General features: G+C 37.7%; 1 non-coding gene and 1 pseudogene across 1 annotated transcript; one reads left to right on the top strand and one right to left on the bottom strand.

Moving 5' to 3' along the window:
- The first annotated feature begins 957 nt into the window (after positions 1-957).
- Positions 958-20,984, top strand: part of LOC146926491 (receptor-like protein 7) — a 32,443-nt pseudogene continuing 12,416 nt past the window's right edge.
- Positions 5,205-5,311, bottom strand: LOC146926492 (small nucleolar RNA R71). The gene has a single exon (XR_015009115.1). It is a non-coding gene; the product is annotated as a small nucleolar RNA R71 (small nucleolar RNA).

The raw sequence follows: 20,984 nt of genomic DNA, 5'->3' as shown, positions 1-20,984 counted from the left end.
GATCTAGGTTTCTTCTTTCTTCATTCTCCTCTCTCTTGCTCGTGCTCTTCTCACTCTCATTCTACAGCTTTGTTCCTCAACTCACGGTTCTCCCACTCTCGAATTTTTGCGGGTACTCGTGGTTCGCTTGTTTCAACGAATTTCTTCACGAATTTGGGAGAATCGGTACGCGAAAGTACCGCAAATTGGTACGCGCGAACCAATTCGCGGTTCGCCGGTCAACCAGCGAATTCTGTGACTATGGTTTGTCCTCTGCGGGTTACATATTCAAGATGAATCCTTGAAAAGATCCAGCAAAATTTTTTATCCATGAGCTTCCAATACTTTATCCTCCATTGCTTCCAAAACATGAGAGGACCAATGACAATTCCGAGACCAAAAACAGCTCCCAACTCTACACTTAAAAAATTCCAGTCAATTGAACAAGATAGCCTTCCACATGAAAGTTGAGGATGCAGCTCATCCTTCCCTTTGCCATCTGCTTTTTCAGTCAATGGAGGTCCATATAGCTCATCATTTCCTTAAAAAGAAGAAGCTGGAAATGACTGAAGTTGAGTATCTGTTGGGATCTTCCCCGTAAAATGGTTGAGTACCTGGTTTTTGTGTGTGTGACTAATTTGATGGTTTATTGTTGAAAAACTAATTGATCGAAATTACAATATTTGATATATTTAGCATTTGTAAATATAAAATGATATAAAAGTATATAATTATATACTAGTCAAATTGATGATGTATATTGATAAGGTTCCCTAAAATTGAATGGGAAAGGTGACATTACCAGTCAAAAATGAATGGACGACTTGGAAGTCGTGGTGAGTGACCACACTGCTCTTCTCCAAAGAAACTTCTCTTATACTCTATTTTCCCGGTTGCAACTATGTAATACCACCATTTATCACATACATCATACATACCAAACTGAAATTGTGTCTGAGAGTAATTAGAGTGAGAGAAATGAGAATTATATTAGTTTCATTCCTTCTCTGCTATTATTGCATATACATAACTCATGCCTTTGCCAAATGTCTTGAGGATCAACAATCTTTGTTGCTTCAATTAAAAAACAATCTCACATTTCATCTTGAAAATTCCACCAAACTAATATTGTGGAATAAAACCACTGCTTTCTGCAATTGGAGTGGTGTTACTTGTGACATTGTGGGATATGTTGTTGGCCTTGAACTGTATGGAGAAGATATCTCTGGTGGATTAAGTAGTCTTTTCAGTCTCCAACATCTCCAGAAATTGGCTTATAACAATTTCAATTCTCTCATTCCATCAGGATTCAACAAGTTGGAGAAGTTGACTTATCTTGATTTGTCAAATAATGAATTTGTGGGGCAGATTCCAATAGAGATTTTTCAGCTCACGAGGTTGGTTCATCTTGATCTCTCTCACTGTAAATTTTATGGAACACTTCCTAATTCAATGTCGAACCTCACGATGTTGGAGTTTCTTGACCTTTCGTATAATGATTTGAGTGGTGCAATTCCCAGTTCAATACCAAATCTCACACACCTTTCATGGATAGACCTTACTCATAATTATTTGAGTGGTGCAATTCCTTCGTCCCTTTTTACACTACCCTCAATGTGGGGTATTTTTCTTGCATCCAACCAATTTGTCCTTCATCCCTTTTTACACTACCATCAACGTGGGGTATTTTTCTTGCATCCAACCAATTTGTTAAATTTATGATAAGTGTTCAAAAGTGATATATTTCATATGGTAGTTTAGGCATTTTAGTGACTTGTTTTGCAAGATTCTCCATGGAAAACTCCAAATATTATGCAAATATGTCATTTATGCTTTTGAGCCTTATTCTACCCTTTTTGTGCAGGAAAATACAAGCAAGGAGCAAGAAACTTCAAAGTTCAAAGCCATACGCTATTAGCGTGATCTACGCTATTAGCGTGATCAAGAGATGCCAAAGTCCAGAGAGATACGCCAATAGCGTACCTGGAGCGAAATCCTGGAGCACTCTTGAAGAATACGATATTAGCGTATACTGAGCTATTAGCGTACAAGCTCCAGAGAGCTACGCCATTAGCGTACCTGGAGCGAAGCTGGTCATGAATAAATACGCTATTAGCATAAAAGCTCCAGAGAGACACGCCATTAGCGTAGCTGGAGCGTAGAAGCAGGGCAAGACCAACGTGGCACAATCCCATTGGCCACAAACTTAAACCGCCACACTGCGCTATTAGCGTATATTTCGCTATTAGCGCATGTGTAAAAACACAGGCCCTTTAAATAGCATTTTTTCCTCTCTTTTAGGTCATTCACTATTCCATTGATATTTTCAAACATTCTAAGAGAGAGGTCAGAGCTATTTCCTAGAGAGAAACACAAAGCAAGTGGTTTAGGAGTAGATTCAACTCAAGATCACTTTGGACACGAAGGATCTTCACATGGAATCTTCATCTTTCCTTCATCCTTTGCATAATATACATGTCTATGTGTAGCTATCATCTACTTTGTAGTATTGAGGTAACAAACAAGCTATTATGTAATCTTTTGATCTTTTAATGTATAAGGTTCTAGCTTAATGATTCAATATTGTTGTTATTCTTATGTTTAACGCTTTCAATGAGATTCAAGATGATTTGGACACGAACTCTTGAATCTAGAACTAGAATAACAATCTATCTTAAGTTATATCATTCTTGACAAGTTTGTAAACCTTTGATAATTACTTTTAATCAAGAATTTAATGCTTTCGGATACTTAATCAGGCTGGACACGGTCGATTAAGTTATCCGATCGACTTTGTTATCATTTAAGGGATTTGGACACGAATGTTTAAACGCTAACTTAGAAATAACGATGTCGCTTTGGACACGAAGGATGTTGTAGAAATGATTGTAATAATATTGGTTATAAAGCTAGAGTCTGTTAATCAATCGAGAGATTGTTGCTGTTATGCTTGCTCGTTATCTTATACCGCAAACGAAATAGTTCGATCTTCTCTCGTTTTTACTTTTATGTCATTTTTGGATATAGTGTTACAAACAAACATTTTATAAATGATACCTTAATGTGAAAGATTGTGAAAATGCTTATGATTAACGCAACTCCCTACGGAAAACAATCCTATATATACTCACGTGTACATAGTTATATGACATGTAGAAATTCTACATCAAAATGGCGCCATTGCCGGGGAGTAGCGGATTTTAAATTATAAGTTTTGAAACAATTTTGTCATGTTAAGTCAATTTTGCACAAAATTCATTCATGCATATACTTATACACTTATATCATTCATTATTTTTTATGCTAACCACCTGGTATAGTCCTTGTGAACTTTGTTTATGCGAGGTACCGTTTCAAAAGACGACCTTCAATTTGATCCGGATATTGAGAAAACTGCTAGGTTGATGAGTCATAGATTAGTATATTTTAATGCTTTATTTAGTTTAGTTTTAAATAAGATTTGATTTGATTTTATTGCATTTTATTTCCTTTTAGAATATTTTACTTTAAATTGCTTTTTATTTTATTTTAGGAACGAATATATGGTGGAAGGTGTCTTGGAGCGAAAGAAAGAGGACTGGAGCAAATACAGCGCAAGAATACGAAGATACGGGACAAAAATATGTTCCCCCAAACTCAGAAGCTTGGCACGGCCCGTGCGAACATGTGGCACGGCCGTGCCCGTCCCCAGAACACTCTTTTGCTGCTTTTCTTCGGGCCCAAGTTACCCTGTTGCAGCTTTACTGTTTTATCCCTTTAGTTGCTTAGTTTCTAAGTCAAGTGTAAAGCTATAAATAGAGTAGCTCTCCACCATAAACATTCACCTTTTACTTTGTTTATTTCAAGTATTATTTCAATAAAAAGTCTTTATTTTCCTTTTACTTTCTTTGCAATTTATTTTACTGTTTTTCTCTCTTCTTCCCCCATGTCTACGATGAACATGAGTGAGTAGACTTCTTCGTCTTGGGATTGTTGGGGAGTCTAATGACTCAATCCTAAACAAAACAAGCCTAAATCCTAATTTCTATGTAACCCTAATTTCTAATCTAGATTCACCGTCTTAACGTGGATTAACAATTATCAAACTGTGGAAGCGAAAGCGGAGGGTTTGATAATCGTTAATCCATCATCCCAAACATCAATTCATAAAGCGAGAGCGGAGTCTTGATGTTGGAACAAGTGAATCTAGACAATAATTGCAAAACAGTGAAATAGTCTTTGCAATTATTGAGACAAAGAGTAGTTTCAATCCTCTATGCATCTTCTAGTAATCATGTCAGCGAAATAGGCTTGGTTGCTAGAAGTAAACTCTCACCGGACTTTCATCGGAAAGGTGAGGGGCTAAGGGAAACCGGTCTTTAGAAATTAGTGTGTAAACCATGAAATTAGATGTTTAGGTCTTGTCTAGTGAAGGATTTGTCATTATGATGAACCAATGATCCCGATGCTTTTTATTAATATTGTTTTTATCTTCAGCAATCAAAACCCCTTTTTACTAAACTTTCTCTCCCTCTAATCATTCACTAAAGGTTAATTAAGTTTAACAACTCCCTAGCGAAATGATACTTTTACTTACTACTATTACTTCGATAGGTCGTGCACTTGCGGTTTGGCTCTATCAAGTTTTGGCGCCGTTGCCGGGGAGTTAACTAATTTAATTAACTTTTTCTTAGTGATTAGAACTCTCTCTCCTTCTTTCTCTTTTCTCTTTCTTTTTATTTTTAACTTTTTATTTTTCTGTTATTGTTAACTTCTTGGGTTCTCAATTTTTTATGCGAAAAACCAGAAATCGGGTTGTAATAATCAACGAGATCGAAAGGTATTTGCATAAACGAAAGAGAGACGCACGAAATAACACCGCCATGGCCAATCGCACTCTCAAAGAGTACGCAACGCCGTCTACGGCTGAGCCACAAGCTGTTATTGTGTACCCAACGGTTGAGGATGACTATTTCGAAATTAAGCCTGCCCTACTTAACTTGGTGCAGCAAAACCAATTCTCGGGATCCCCCACTGAGGATCCCAATCTTCACATCTCTGTTTTCCTACGAATTAGTGGAACCATGAAGGAGAACCAAGAAGCCGTAAGACTTCATCTCTTTCCCTTTTTCTTAAGGGATAGAGCTAGCGCTTGGTTCCATTCCCTCGAAGTCAGTTCCATTACCTGATGGGATCAGATGAGGCAAGCATTCCTTGCCCGTTTCTTTCCACCATCTAAAACCGCTAAACTTAGAGACCAAATCACGCGGTTCAACCAAAAAGATGGGGAATCTCTCTACGATGCGTGGGAGCATTTCAAAGAAATGCTAAGACTTTGTCCCCACCATGGCCTAGAGAAGTGGCTTATAGTCCACACTTTTTATAATGGCTTGTCTTATACCAATAAGATGTCTGTTGATGCAGCTGCAGGTGGAGCACTTATGAACAAGAACTACACGGAGGCGTATGCCTTGATTGAAGACATGGCTCAAAATCATTACAAATGGACCGACGAGAGAGCCATCACTAGTTCTTCATCCTCCAAAAAGGAGGCAGGTATGTACGAAGTCTCTAACTATGACCACCTTGCTTCTAAAATTGATACACTAACCGAAAAACTTGAAAAACTCAATGTTAGTGCTATCAATTCTGCTTCTACTCCTTCTTGTGAAATATGTGGTATAACTGGTCATGCTGGTGTTGATTGCCAACTAGGTAGTGCTATTAACGGTGTTGAGCAAATGAATTATGCTCAATACAACCAAGGGATGAGACAAAATCAAAATTTTTATAAAAACCAAAATCCCTATGGACAAGTAGCACTACCCGGTTATGCAAACAGCCAAAGATTCACTCAGAAATCCAATTTGGAAATTTTGTTGGAAAACTCTATTGCCAACCAAACCAAACAACTTCAAGAACTTAAAAACCAAACTGGATATCTGAATGATTCTCTTTCCAAGCTCAATACCAAGGTTGACTCTATTGTTACTCACTCTAAAATGCTTGAAACTCATATCGCTCAAATAGCCCAACAAGTGGCTACCTCTTCCCAAACACCGGGAGTCTTTCCTGGTCAAACCGAAGCCAATCCCAAAGCCCAAGTTAATGTCATATCTTTTGGGGGTAGTAAGTTAGACGAAACTTTTGCTAAGGTTAAAAACATTGGGAAAGGAAGTGTCAAGCCTTTAGGTGATAAAATTGTGATAGAAGAAGCAAAACCGCTTGAAGAAAACAAAACTCCATCCCCCTTAAATCTTGATAAGCTTAAACTAGAGGGTAAGTTTGAAAAATTTGTTAACATACTTAGGAAGATTTGCATTAAACTTCCCTTTGCTGAAGCTTTATCTAGGATGCCTCTATATGCCAAGTTTTTAAAGGAAATTTTTTCAAAGAAAAGGCCTATAGAGCATAATGAGACAATAGCCTTGGCCAAGGAAACTAGTGCAATCATCCAAGAAGCACCCCCTAAGCTTAGAGATACAGGTAGCTTTGCCATACCATGTGAAATTGGGAATGAAACCATAAACAAAGCCTTATGTGACTTAGGAGCTAGTGTTAGTTTGCTGCCTTTGTCTCTTCTTAAAAGGATAGGGATAGGTGAATTGAAACCTTCCGAAATAGAGTTGAAGCTAGCTGATCGTTTTACCATGAAACTTGTAGGATTTGTCGAGGACATACCCGTTAAGATAGAAGGGATATATATCCAAACTGATTTTGTAGTCGTTGACATTGCGGAGGACGAAGACGTCCCCATGATCCTAGGTAGACCTTTCCTAGCCACTGCGGGAGCTCTTATAGATGTCAAGAACGGTAGGATAGTCTTTCAAGTGAGTGATAAGATGGTAGGATTTGAGTTGGAGAATGTTATGAAGGGTCCCACTCTTTACTCTTGTTGTATGCTTAACGATCATGTTGTGAAAGAACGTTTTATAGCGTCATCAACACAATATGATATCTTTGATCCATTCTAAGGACTCTTTCTAACCGTCAAGCTAATGACATTAAAAGAGCGCTTCGTGGGAGGCAACCCACGCATTTAATTGCTTTTGTTTTGTTTTTCTTTGTTTTAAGTTGTTTTGTAGGTAATTGTCCAAGTGTGATTCGAAAAAAAAATCAAGAAATTGAAAAATTTTGAAGTCCTCCTTACCAGAAGGTTGGCACGGCCCGTGCTGAGGCTGGCACGGCCGTGCCAGGTATTTGAAGAAAAACATAGCTTTGAGCCACAGAAAGTTGGCACGGCCCATGCCAAGGGTGGCACGGCCGTGCCCGATCTCTACACACACTATAACATAAAATTTTTCTTCCTTCTTCCTCATTCACAAACCACAACCCTCTTTCACCTTTCAAACTTCTCTCTAAACCTCCATAATTTTCAAACCTTCAAACCTTCATATCTCCCTCAAAACTTCACCAATTCACTCAATTCTTTCACCAATCAATCACAAACATCATTCCAAACACAAACCACCAATCAAAAACATCTTTCATCCATCCAAACCTATAATTCACCAAAACTCTAATCTTTCAAAACCTAACCCAAACACCACAAAACCTTAACCAATCTCCATATCTAAACCCACAAACCTTCCTTTAACATCAAACCCAACCCTAAACAATCCTTTCCACCAAAATCCTTCCAAACCCTAAACCTTCCAACCAATTCAAACAAGGTCAAATGGCTTCACGAAGAAGAAGTGGAAAGGAACCAGCAAGTTCTTCCGGTCCTCCCCCAAAGAAGCAAGCACAAGTTAAGAATCATGGAATTCAGTTCAAAGATAACAAACAAAGGGACAGGTACAAAATTCTTACTTCTAAAACCTTACATCCCTCTAGATATCCTGATTCCTATGATTTGAATGTGTTAGGGCTTAAAGATGATGTTTTTAGGTTGATAGGTAGGCTAGGTTGGACTGATTTGCTAACACCTATGAGGGGTTATGAGAATTTCACTTATGAATTTTTAAGCTCACTTGTTTTTACCAAAGATAAGTTGAATTTTGATAACCCTAATCATAGAGTTGTTTTCCGGTTAATGAACATTGATTATAATATGTCTCTTCAGCACTTTTGTGAAGCCTTAGGTTTTGTCAATGAGGGGTATATTCATGATCATTGGGATGATAGTCTAAAACCGGATAACTATGACCCAGCTGCCTTTTGGAACCGCATCACCGGCCTTGATAACTATGTCCCTAGAGCCAACAAAGCTAGCAACATTCACAACCCCGTACTTAGGTACCTTCAGAGGGTCATGGCTTGCACTATTTGGGGTAGAACCGAGCTAGGAAATACTAGAACCGATGAGTTGTTCATGTTATGGGCAATGCTCCACAACCACCCCGTCAACACTGGCTTTTATTTGATTGATTACCTAGACTTTGTAGCTACTAGACCAGCCGGTAGGGGAGACATAGTGGTGGGTGGCATCATTACATACATAGCTAGGTGTTTTGGTGTGAGTGAGGATGAGGGAATCAAACCAATTGAGGGAAACAATAAGCTTAACTGGGAAGCCCTCATTGCTATGAATTTCATTAAACATCGTCCACCACTACATTACCAACTTAAGCTAAATTTGCCAATCATGTTTTTATTGCCTAACCCATCTCGGACTACCACCGAGGTGGAAGAAAATTGGTTGTATGTTGATGATGTGCAGGTTCTAGAACAACAAGATGATGAAGGAGACGGTGCTAACTTGCACAATGACATGGGAGAGGGTGCTAACTTGCACCATGAAGAAGAACACCATGGCCATGAAGCCAGTGAGCTTAATGAAAATCAAAGATGGACATGGATTCACAATGAAATCGAGAGGATGAGCACCGAGCAACAAAGGCAAGGTGTTGAGATCTCCTGCCTTCGCAATGAAGTTCAAAGGGGCAACCGTGTCAATGATAAAAATAATGAGATGCTCCGTCGGATGATGCAACACCTCCAACTTCAAGGTCCTCCATATGGACCTCAATAAATTGTGAGCTTTCCTCTTCCTCTCTTCCCTTCTCTCCTCTCTCTCTACTACTCTTCTTCTACTCCTTCTCTCTTCTTCTTCTTCTTCTTCTTCTCTTTTAATTTCTTTTTCTTTTGAATCATTGAGGACAATGCTTCCCCTAAGTGTGGGGGGGCCTAATAAAGTGTCTAGAGTCGTAGTGTCCAAACTCCCTTGAACTTTATTGTTTTGTTTTTATAGTGAAAGGCATGACTAGTAGCTTGTTTTTAATGTAAAAAATGGCATGAAAATTTTTGTTTTGTCTCTTCTTTAGGTTGCTTCTTGTACATAAAAGTAGTTTCTTGTGTTTCTTATGTTCTTGCTATACCCATATCATGTTTTATTGTGAAAATCTCCAATGAGAAAAGCACTCGGTTGCAATCCTTGAGCAAATGTATGGATAGGTATTTTAAGGAACACGTTCTATCTTTAGTGTTAACTTAGACCCTTTAAAGTCTTAAGAGTAAAAGTAGTATAAGTTTGTGTGGGAAATTAATCAATGTTCTTAATTGTTATATTCTTAAATTGTTAAAGTTATAATGGGGCGGGAGAATGGCACCAACATGTGGGGGAAAGGACAATCCCTAACTTCCTAATTGTGGTGGTGACTCCCTAATTTGAACTTAAATTAAAACAAATTCATCAATGCTAGGGGGAAAGGACAATTACATCCAAAAAGACTTTCTACACGGAGATGAAACAAATAATAATTTTGCAGCACTGCTTAGGGTGATTTTGAATCTAGGGGGAAAGGACAATTACATCCGAGAAGACTTCCTACGAGGATAAATAGCCCCTAAGCATCTGCAGCCCCTTGTGCTTAATTGTTAATCTAATCTAATTTTAACTTAAATTCCCATCACTCTTATATGAAATGAAGAAAGGACTTTTCTCGGTTACTTTAGAACTAAGGATAGAACCTATTCCTCATAATATTTGTCTTATACAGGAGCAAGAAAAGGGTTGGACTGCACACACACACTCACTTGAGACTTGATGTCGGGTAGAATAGGTTCATGAGAAGTATTTGAAATTGTAATTGGTGTACTTGAAGCAAAGCCTTTCTTTTGAGACATGTGTTCTTAATATTGCCATGCATAAATCTTCTGTTGCTGCTATGTCTGTTGCCTTTTGCTTGAGGACAAGCAAAGATTCAAGTGTGGGGGAGTTTGATGAGTCATAGATTAGTATATTTTAATGCTTTATTTAGTTTAGTTTTAAATAAGATTTGATTTGATTTTATTGCATTTTATTTCCTTTTAGAATATTTTACTTTAAATTGCTTTTTATTTTATTTTAGGAACGAATATATGGTGGAAGGTGTCTTGGAGCGAAAGAAAGAGGACTGGAGCAAATACAGCGCAAGAATACGAAGATACGGGACAAAAATATGTTCCCCCAAACTCAGAAGCTTGGCACGGCCCGTGCGAACATGTGGCACGGCCGTGCCCGTCCCCAGAACACTCTTTTGCTGCTTTTCTTCGGGCCCAAGTTACCCTGTTGCAGCTTTACTGTTTTATCCCTTTAGTTGCTTAGTTTCTAAGTCAAGTGTAAAGCTATAAATAGAGTAGCTCTCCACCATAAACATTCACCTTTTACTTTGTTTATTTCAAGTATTATTTCAATAAAAAGTCTTTATTTTCCTTTTACTTTCTTTGCAATTTATTTTACTGTTTTTCTCTCTTCTTCCCCCATGTCTACGATGAACATGAGTGAGTAGACTTCTTCGTCTTGGGATTGTTGGGGAGTCTAATGACTCAATCCTAAACAAAACAAGCCTAAACCCTAATTTCTATGTAACCCTAATTTCTAATCTAGATTCACCGTCTTAACGTGGATTAACAATTATCAAACTGTAGAAGCGAAAGCGGAGGGTTTGATAATCGTTAATCCATCATCCCAAACATCAATTCATAAAGCGAGAGCGGAGTCTTGATGTTGGACAAGTGAATCTAGACAATAATTGCAAAACAGTGAAATAGTCTTTGCAATTATTGAGACAAAGAGTAGTTTCAATCCTCTATGCATCTTCTAGTAATCATGTCAGCGAAATAGGCTTGGTTGCTAGAAGTAAACTCTCACCGGACTTTCATCGGAAAGGTGAGGGGCTAAGGGAAACCGGTCTTTAGAAATTAGTGTGTAAACCATGAAATTAGATGTTTAGGTCTTGTCTAGTGAAGGATTTGTCATTATGATGAACCAATGATCCCGAGGCTTTTTATTAATATTGTTTTTATCTTCAGCAATCAAAACCCCTTTTTACTAAACTTTCTCTCCCTCTAATCATTCACTAAAGGTTAATTAAGTTGAACAACTCCCTAGCGGAACGATACTTTTACTTACTACTATTACTTCGATAGGCCGTGCACTTGCGGTTTGGCTCTATCATAGGTTACTTAAGGCACAAGCAAAGGAAGCTAAGAGACTAGCCAGGCTGGCTCAGCCGGACTCATCTAGTTCTATTCATTCTCTTTCGGGTTCGGTTCATATACTATCTCCGAGTGGTTCTCTACACTTGACTCCACCATCATCACCGGAAAGGGAAACAAGTGAAGTTATGGCTAATGAAAATCAAGATGAGAATGCTCTCCCATGTTGGGTTAGTCCAAGAAGGCTTGCTAGCCTTGGTAATCAAAATACCAAGCAAGTCGAGTTGAAATCGGGGTTGATACATTTGATTACTAAAAACCCTTTCACTGGAATGGATCATGAAGACCCTTACAAGCATCTCACAAACTTCTATGTTACCGCCGGTACTCTTGGTATGAAGGAAGATGAGGAAGAGAACATGTTAACACATGTGAGCTTTGCACGGGAGATCATCCCACCGGCTATTGTCCCGCACCTGGTTCTTTTGAAGAAGAAGAGGTAAATTATGTGGGAAACCAACAACAAAGACCTAACAAACCACAACAAGCCGGAACCTCACAACAAGCCCAAAATCCGGGTACTTCCAACTTTCAAGGAAGATATCCGGGTAACCAAAACTTTCAAAGACCATGGAGAACCCCTTACAACAATAACTACCAATATCCACAATCCAACTTCTACCAACAACGGTACCCTCAATTCCAACAACCTTTCAACAACCAATATCATTTCCTACCACAAAATAACCCCCAACAACCTAACAATTCCCAAAGCACCGACGAGACTTTGAAGCAATTTATACAAATGTCAATGGCTAATCAGAAGAATACCGACGCGTCAATCAAAGTCCTTGAAACGTAAGTTGGTCAATTAGCACAACAAATGGCTCAAGGTAATCCGCAAGTGGGAACTTTCACCGCCAACACTCAACCAAATCCTAAGGAGCATAACAAAGCATAGCAGTCAAAAGCTATTGCAACACGGAGTGGTAGAGTGATCGGTAAAGGGGTAGGTGAAGAGATTGTAGTTGAAAAGAAGGATGAAGAAGTTGTTAATGAGGAGGATCTAATGAAGTTCGAGGAGGATGTTGTGGAGATAGAGAAGGATGTGTACATAGAAAATAAAGAAGAATTAGTTGAAAAAGAAAAAATGAAAAAAGAAAACTAGTTGAACAAGAGGAGATGAAGAGGAAGAAGAAAGATGTGGGGCAAGATAAAGGCAAGAAAAGAAGAAGTTGAGAAGCAAGTGGTGGCTCAACGCTTACCATACCCACATGCTCAATCGAAGAAATATAAAGAGCTGCAATACGCAAGGTAGCATCACCGTATCATCCGCAAACAAATGGACAAGCCGAAGTTACCAACCGGGAGGTCAAACGAATACTTGAGAAGACGGTCTCTACATCTCGGAAGGATTGGTCGGCTAAACTTGATGAAGCTTTGTGGGCATATAGGACTGCTTACAAGTCTCCTATAGGCCTCACTCCCTTTCAAATGGTCTATGGCAAATCTTGTCACTTACCGGTTGAGCTTGAACACAAAGCATTTTGGGCACTGAAGTTCCTAAATTTTGATCAAGAGAAGGCCGATGAAAGACGAAAAGTTCAAATGCATGAGCTTGAAGAATTGAGAAATCAAGCTTATGAGTCTTCAAAGCTTTACAAAGAACGGACCAATAAATATCATGATAAGAAGATCATCCAAAGACAATTCATGCCAGGGCAAATGGTGTTACTTTTTAATTCAAGACTAAGACTGTTTCCGGTCAAATTAAAGTCTAAGTGGTCCGGACCTTTCATGGTTAAAGAGGTCAAACCATATGGAGCTGTTGAACTTGAGGATCCAGTCACAAAAAACAGCTGGACAGTTAATGGGCAAAGGCTTAATCCCTATTTCGGTGGTGAAATTGATCGGAGTATGTCGATGATTTCACTAATCGAACCATGATTTCTTCAAGATAAATGCGTCAACCTCATGACGTAAAACAAGCTCTTGCTGGGAGGCACACCCAGTTTTGTAAGTATTTTTATGCTTATTGCATATAGTAGTAGTACATAAGCATTGAAAGCGAAAATGAAACAACTTTGAAAAACTGATCCTGAAGCCTCACGCCATTAGCGTAATTTTCGCTATTAGCGTGGAAGCTCCAGAGAGTTGCGCTAATAGCGTAGTTTTGGCGTGTTGGAAAAAATTTTGTGGGCCCAAGGGGAATAACTTTCCTTAACTTCCCATAACCCACTCTTCATTCCCATTTTCACGGTTTCTTTTCTCCCTTTTCTCATAAACACACACAAAAACTTCTCTCTCTCACACACTAACCCTAAAAATCAAACCCATTTCACATTCAAGTCAAGCATTCATTCTTGCATCATTCCTTCTTGCTTGCATCTTATCACTGCACTGACAGGTTTGATTCTCCATCCTTTCTTTGTTCTTGAATTGAAAAATACATGTTTTCACATGATTAGCAATGGTTAGGTTAGGGTTAGAGTTTTTGCTTTGTGATTAGAGATTGTTCTTCATTGATTATAGTTTGAAAAGGAACAAGAATCATAACCCACATGCAACAAACATTCTTTTTGAATCTAAAACCCATTTGTATATTTTTCAATAAAACAAGGGTTTGAATGATTTGTGTGCCAATGTTGTAATTTTGATTCCTTTTCATGATTATATTGTGTTGTTGAGACATAGGATGAAACCTAGGGTTGAAATATGCTGGTATGTGCTGTGAAATTGCAGGAACAAGAATTTTGAAAATTTGAAAAATGCAGGTACGAAAAAATACGCTAATAGCGAAATTTTTGCTAATAGCGAAATTTTTCCAGAAAATTTCGCTATTAGCGTGACAGGCGCTATTAGCGTGGTTCTTCAGACTTGCCCAGATTTTCAAAATTTTTGATGTTTTTAATTGACCAATTGCAATTTGTTCTAATATTTTCTATACAATATGTTGGTATTTCCTGGTTATTTTGCAGATGGCACCTAAGAACGCCGAAAAAAACTACCGGGACCAAACGTCCTAGAGGCAAATCTGCCTCCACCTCAGCCACACCTGTTACCCCTAGCCGTTTTCCCACACCTGCCCACTCTGTCAGGTTCAAAAAGATGGCACAATATAAAACCTGGCATGAGAAAACAATTGACATTCACCCAGGTGGTGAACACTCAAATTTCCTCCACATTTTCACTGGTCGCAAGTGGAACAAACTCCTCGTTCCCGCAACTGAAATTAACACTGACCTAGTCAAGGAGTTCTATTGCAATGCTGTTCCTGATGCCTCACCCACCACACTTGCTGATGCTTTTTCCTGGACTTCCCATGTAAGAGGGAAGCAAATCCCATTTGATAGGGATTCAATTAATGATTTCCTCGACAATCCCTTAGACCTTGAGCCATCACCTGATCCAAATGTGCCCACCTTGTGTACTTATGCTAGGAAAAATGCTCAAGGAAGCTGGACGTATGAGCAAATTCAGAGGGACATCATGAACAAGGGTAGGTACTTTGTGAAGAATGACAAGGGAGAGATCAAGCATGCTCTCACCAAAGATATGAATGCTAAGGTCTGCTTAGTGTTCCAATTTCTTGTCCATAATGCTTTACCCAGAGCCAACACATCCGATGACCCAAAGGCCGTTCTACCACTCATTTGGTGTATTATGAAAGGAGTGCAGGTTGATATTGCTCGCATCATAGCCAATGAGATGAAAGTTGTGGCGTTGAAGGTTGCCACAGGTGCGAAGAAGGTTGCATTGTTCTATCCGGGACTTATCATGGCCTTGCTGAAGGCCCATGGAGTGACCATTTCTGGACCCTTTAATGAAGACATTGAAGGGACAATTACTGACACTTCTATTCGTACCTGAGAGAAGAGAGAGCAGAGGTGCGCCCAGTACCACTTTTCGGATGATGAGGGTGGCCCATCTGAGGGCACTGGTTCCTTTGATTTTTCAGGTTTGCAGACTTTCATGCTGGAGCAGCAGATGCACAACCAGTATGTGCGGGACCAGAACAGCTTCATAATGGATCAGAATGAGGCAATTTATAGGAGCAACATGGGCATTCATCAGGAATTTTATAATGCTCACATGTATCCGGGAAATGCTGATTACCCGGTTATGACACCTGACCAGTACCAGAGCTATGTTCACTGGCCTGAGGGCAGGCCAGGTCCTTATGTGGGGGTGGCAGATGCTGTGGATGATGAGGCTACACCTGATGATGATGCTGGAGGTGAAGATGTGGATGTGGATCTTGACATGGACGACGCAGATGATGATCAGTGACCATTCATTGGGTTTTTAGTGATGTTTTTATTTCTGCTTTCGAACTCTATTTTTTTTTTATTTTATGTTGGAACTTATGTTAACTTGGTTGTATTTTGTACTCTTCGAGCACTGTGGTTTTTAGTGCTCGATTTGATAATTTGTTACTTTATGTTTTGGTTTAATAACTTATCTTGTGGGTTTTAACTTATGTTTTGGATGAATAATTTTTGTTTAAATCTTGCTTGTGTCTCTCAAAAGAAAATTGCTCATGAACAATAAATTTTAAAGTGCTCCATGGAGCCATGTTTGAGCAAAAGCAGGTGAGTGATAATGATGTTACTTGTGAGAAAGCGTAAAGCCAAGGTATTGGTTTCCTGTTATTCTAGGTTTTAATAAGAATTTGAAACTTGTACTTTGCACAAAATATATCTCATTTAATTCTTGTCATAAACATAAATATTTTTGAACCAGTTAGTACTTAACATAAATGTGAGGTAGCTTCAATCTGTTGTATATATATGCTGGAGACCGATAATCACCGTCTAACTTGTTTTTGTTATGTTAAATCTGATAATTATTTTGAATTGTTTGAAAGCATGGAAAGGATCAAGACACTTTTTGAATTGAGATTAACCGAATTGACCACATAAAGCCTACCTGTGAGAAGAGCGAGTATCTGATACCCCAATCTGAGCCAAATGAATCAAGTCCTCAAACATGAACTGTCAATATTCATAAGCACAATGCTCATTGAATTTGCCTGAAATTTTTCAAAAATCCAGTTCATGCTTGACTCTTATAGGACTTTGATATTTTTACTTTGTTGAACCCTTAACCTTATTGCACTTTGTCCCTTGCCTTGGGATAGGGGAACATTCAATTAGAGTTTTGTTGTATTCAAGTTGGGGAGAAAAGGAGGCATTATATGTCAAGTTTCTGGTGAAATTGTTAAAATAACCTGACAACATTGAACCAAAGAAAAAGTTGTACATTTGAAAAAGAAAAGAAAAGAAAAGAAAAAGAAGAAAAAGAAAGAAAAAAAAAATCAAAAATAGAATAAGTTGTCAAGGTTATTGGTTTGATTGTTTATCACCAAAGGTTGTAATTATTGGTAGGGAAGATTATGGATTTCAAGTTGTGTTACAAAGAATGTTCCTCTTTGATAGGCTTTCTGATCAATTGCCCCACATATGACATTTCATTTGTAGCCCGGCCAAGTTATAACCCTTGAAAGACCTTTTGATCCATGCTTTTGTGCTTTTTGAAACGATATTTGGATGGACACCTAACTTAATCAGGATGTTAGTGATGACAGTCATTCATTCACTATTTTTATAGTCTTTTTAGTTAAGTTTTTGGTCTATTTTTATTAATTTATTATTTAGTTTAGAGTCTTTTTAAATAAATTGTCATTTTTAATGTATTGTGTCAAATATTATTATTAGCTATTGTTATTTAAAGAGAAAGCAATGTGGAGGGCTGAAGAGCAAAAAGAACGTGACTGAACATTGGCCCAATAGAAAAGGCCTTGAGATCATTTGATTTTGTTTGGGATAATGGAACTAGGTCACAAGGAAGCTTATAAATTGGGCGCTGCACATCATAAGAGATAGATAACAACAGATTGGCAGAATAAAAAGAAATTCACATTTTGGCACAAAGTGATTCACGGTTTGGGAAGAAAGAGCAGTACGCAGTACGAGACAAAAAGAAGGAGAGGAGAGGCACATGCTAATTGGAAGAAGACATCAGTAGCGATTGAAAAGATACCGAGTGCAAAGCCGGTGACATCGGAGTTCTATTATTTTCTTTACTTATGTTGTTTATTCCTTTGATCATGTCTAACTAATTTTCTTTGATTAGGTCTGAGATGATTTTAATTGGAGCTGTTTGAACATGTGATTGTATAAACTCTATTCAATACAACTATAATCCTAGTTTTATTCAGAATTGTTTGCTCTTAATGCTTTTTGTATACTGATCACATATAAACTGAATTCAAATATCAGTTGACTACTGACCCTAGCTATTGAATTGGATCTAATAATTATGGTTAATCTAACGGGTCAGTCTAGGGATAGATGATTGTTAGGTTATGACATAAAAATTAACGTTCATAAAGCCTTCAACGGTTACGAACTCACCCAAGGGATTAGGGTGTTGTAGCTTTAGAAGTGTGTTCTGAGTCAAGGGATTGATCAAAACTAGTTTGTTAATTTGTCGTGAGTCTAGGAGAATAATTGTAGAGACTAGGTGCAATTTACCAAACAGCGATAATTAATTGATTCGAAAGACCTGATCACTTTTTATCTCTATATTTTCCAAACCAATCTTTATTTTCTGTTATTTAATTTTATACAATCAAGTCTACTGCCTAGTGGCAAACAAAATATTTTACACATCCTAAATATTAACCTTATTGCTGAATTGAGATTAATACAGTCCTCGTGGATACAAACTTATTTTATTACTTCGATTCATTTTTAGTACACTTGCTAAAAAGTCTATCAGTTAGCATGATTGTTGGATGTGTGTTCATTGCCCTCGCTTGTTGTTATCATAGTATTTCATTTACTTTTAAAGAAGTGTGTTAGGTGTGGTTCATAGTTAGTTATGTTTATGTTTTGAATTTTATGATATATACTTTGTGTTTAGGACTAGTTTCACATCCTTAGTTTGCATCTAGAGTAGCGGAGGACTTCATGCTTGCCCGCGCGATCATATTTGAATCACCATTTGAAAATTTTTGTTTTGAATTGTTTGACACCCTGTTGAAAACCTTGTCCAAAGCCTTGTAAGTTTCCTTTTCGATTGATTTGTTTGAGGACAAACAAAAAGCCAAGTTGGGGAGAGTTTGATAAGTGTTCAAAAGTGATATATTTCATGTGGTAGTTTAGGCATTTTAGTGACTTGTTTTGCAAGATTCTCCATGGAAAACTCCAAATATTATGCAAATATGTCATTTGTGCTTTTGAGCCTTATTCTACCCTTTTTGTGCAGGAAAATACAAGCAAGGAGCAAGAAACGTCAAAGTTCAAAGCCATACGCTATTAGCGTGATCTACGCTATTAGCGTGATCAAGAGATGCCAAAGTCCAGAGAGATACGCCAATAGCGTACCTGGAGCGAAATCCTGGAGCACTCTTGAAGAATACGCTATTAGCGTATACTGAGCTATTAGAGTACAAGCTCCAGAGAGCTACGCCATTAGCGTACTTGGAGCGAAGCTGGTCATGAAGAAATACGCTATTAGCGTGAGATACGTTATTAGCGTAAAAGCTCCAGAGAGACACGCCATTAGCATAGCTGGAGCGTAGAAGCAAGGCAAGACCAACGTGGCACAATCCCATTGGCCACAAACTTAAACCGCCACACTGCGCTATTAGCGTATATTTCGCTATTAGCGCAGGTGTAAAAACACAGGCCCTTTAAATAGCATTTTTTCCTCTCTTTTAGGTCATTCACTATTCCATTGATATTTTCATACATTCTAAGAGAGAGGTCAGAGCTATTTCCAAGAGAGAAACACAAAGCAAGTGGTTTAGGAGTAGATTCAACTCAAGATCACTTTGGACACAAAGGATCTTGACATGGAATCTTCATCTTTCCTTCATCCTTTGCATAGTATACATGTCTATGTGTAGCTATCATCTACTTTGTAGTATTGAGGTAACAAACAAGCTATTATGTAGTCTTTTGATCTTTTAATGTATAAGGTTCTAGCTTAATGATTCAATATTGTTGTTATTCTTATGTTTAATGCTTTCAATGAGATTCAAGATGATTTGGACACGAACTCTTGAATCTAGAACTAGAATAACAATCTATCTTAAGTTATATCATTCTTGACTAAACCTTTGATAATTACTTTTAATCAAGAATTTAATGCTTTCGGATACTTAATCAGGCTGGACACGGTCGATTAAGTTATCCGATCGACTTTGTTATCGTTTAAGGGATTTGGACACGAATGTTTAAACGCTAACTTAGAAATAACGATGTCGCTTTGGACACGAAGGATGTTGTAGAAATGATTGTAATAATATTGGTTATAAAGCTAGAGTCTGTTAATCGATCGAGAGATTGCTGCTGTTATGCTTGCTCGTTATCTTATACCGCAAGCGAAATAGTTCGATCTTCTCTCGTTTTTACTTTTATGTCATTTTTGGATATAGTGTTACAAACAAACATTTTATAAACGATACCTTAATGTGAAATATTGTGAAAATTGATGACAGTCAGTCATTCACTATTTTTAGAGTCTTTTTAGTTAAGTTTTTAGTCTATTATTATTATTTTAGTATTTAATTTAGAGTCGTTTTAAATAAAATGTCATATTCTTATTTATTGAGTCAAGTAGGAAAATGATTGAAGTTTGTGGTTTATTATCATAATTATTGGTCATGTAATCAAACAAGAGATAAAGAAGGTGTTGCATATGGCTAAATAGTAAAGATATTGGAAAATTATGCCTTTATGCATTGATACTTGATAGGCCACGTGATGTTTAGCAAGTGGATGCATTGGAATAAATAGTTTGGCCTTTGACCCAATGTTGGTGCTGACCCGAAATGCTAAAACATGAAGCAAAGACACTTGGTAATTGGAAAGAAAAACGGCACAGGGAAAATATAAAAGCATCACGCTTTGGCAAAAACAGAGGACGGCTGATACAGGAGATTACGGTTTTGAAAGAAAAAGAAGCCGCACGCGTACGAGAGAGAGGGGAAGGCACATGAACATAGAAGAACTTCATCAACAGTAGCGATTGAAATTAATTTGAGGAGCAACGCCGACAACGACGGAATTTTATCGGTTTATTTTCTTTTACTATGTTGTTTATCCCTTTCATCATGTCTAGCTAATTTCCTTTGATTAGGTCTGAGATGATTTTAATTTGAGTTGTTTGAACCATGTAATTGTATAAACTCTTTTCAATATAATTATAATCCTAGATTTATTCATAATTGTTTGTTCTTAATGCTTTTTGTATACTGATAACATATAAACTGAATTCAAATATCAATTGACTACTGACCCTAGTTATTGAATTGGATCTAATAATTCTGGTTAATCTAACGGGTCAGTCTAGGGATAGATGATTGTTAGGTTATGACATAAAAATTAACGTTCATAATAGCCTTCAACGATTACGAACTCACTTAAGGGATTAGGGTGTTGTAGCTTTAGAAGAGTGTTCTGAGTCAAGGGATTGATCAAAATTATTTTGTTAATTTGTCGTGAGACTAGGAGAATAATTGTAGAGACTAGGTGCAATTTACCAAACAATGATAATTAACTGATTCGAAAGACCTAATCATTTTAATCTCTATAGTTTCCAAACAAATCTTTATTTTCTGTTATTTATTTTTATGCAATCAAACCAACTGCCTA

Source organism: Medicago sativa, chromosome 4 (assembly GCF_051527215.1).
Source record: "Medicago sativa cultivar Bolivia chromosome 4, Bolivia_mono, whole genome shotgun sequence".
In the NCBI taxonomy this organism is placed as follows: Eukaryota; Viridiplantae; Streptophyta; class Magnoliopsida; order Fabales; family Fabaceae; genus Medicago; species Medicago sativa.
Note: the sequence above shows the minus strand (reverse complement) of the source record. Positions and strands in the feature narration are given on the sequence as shown.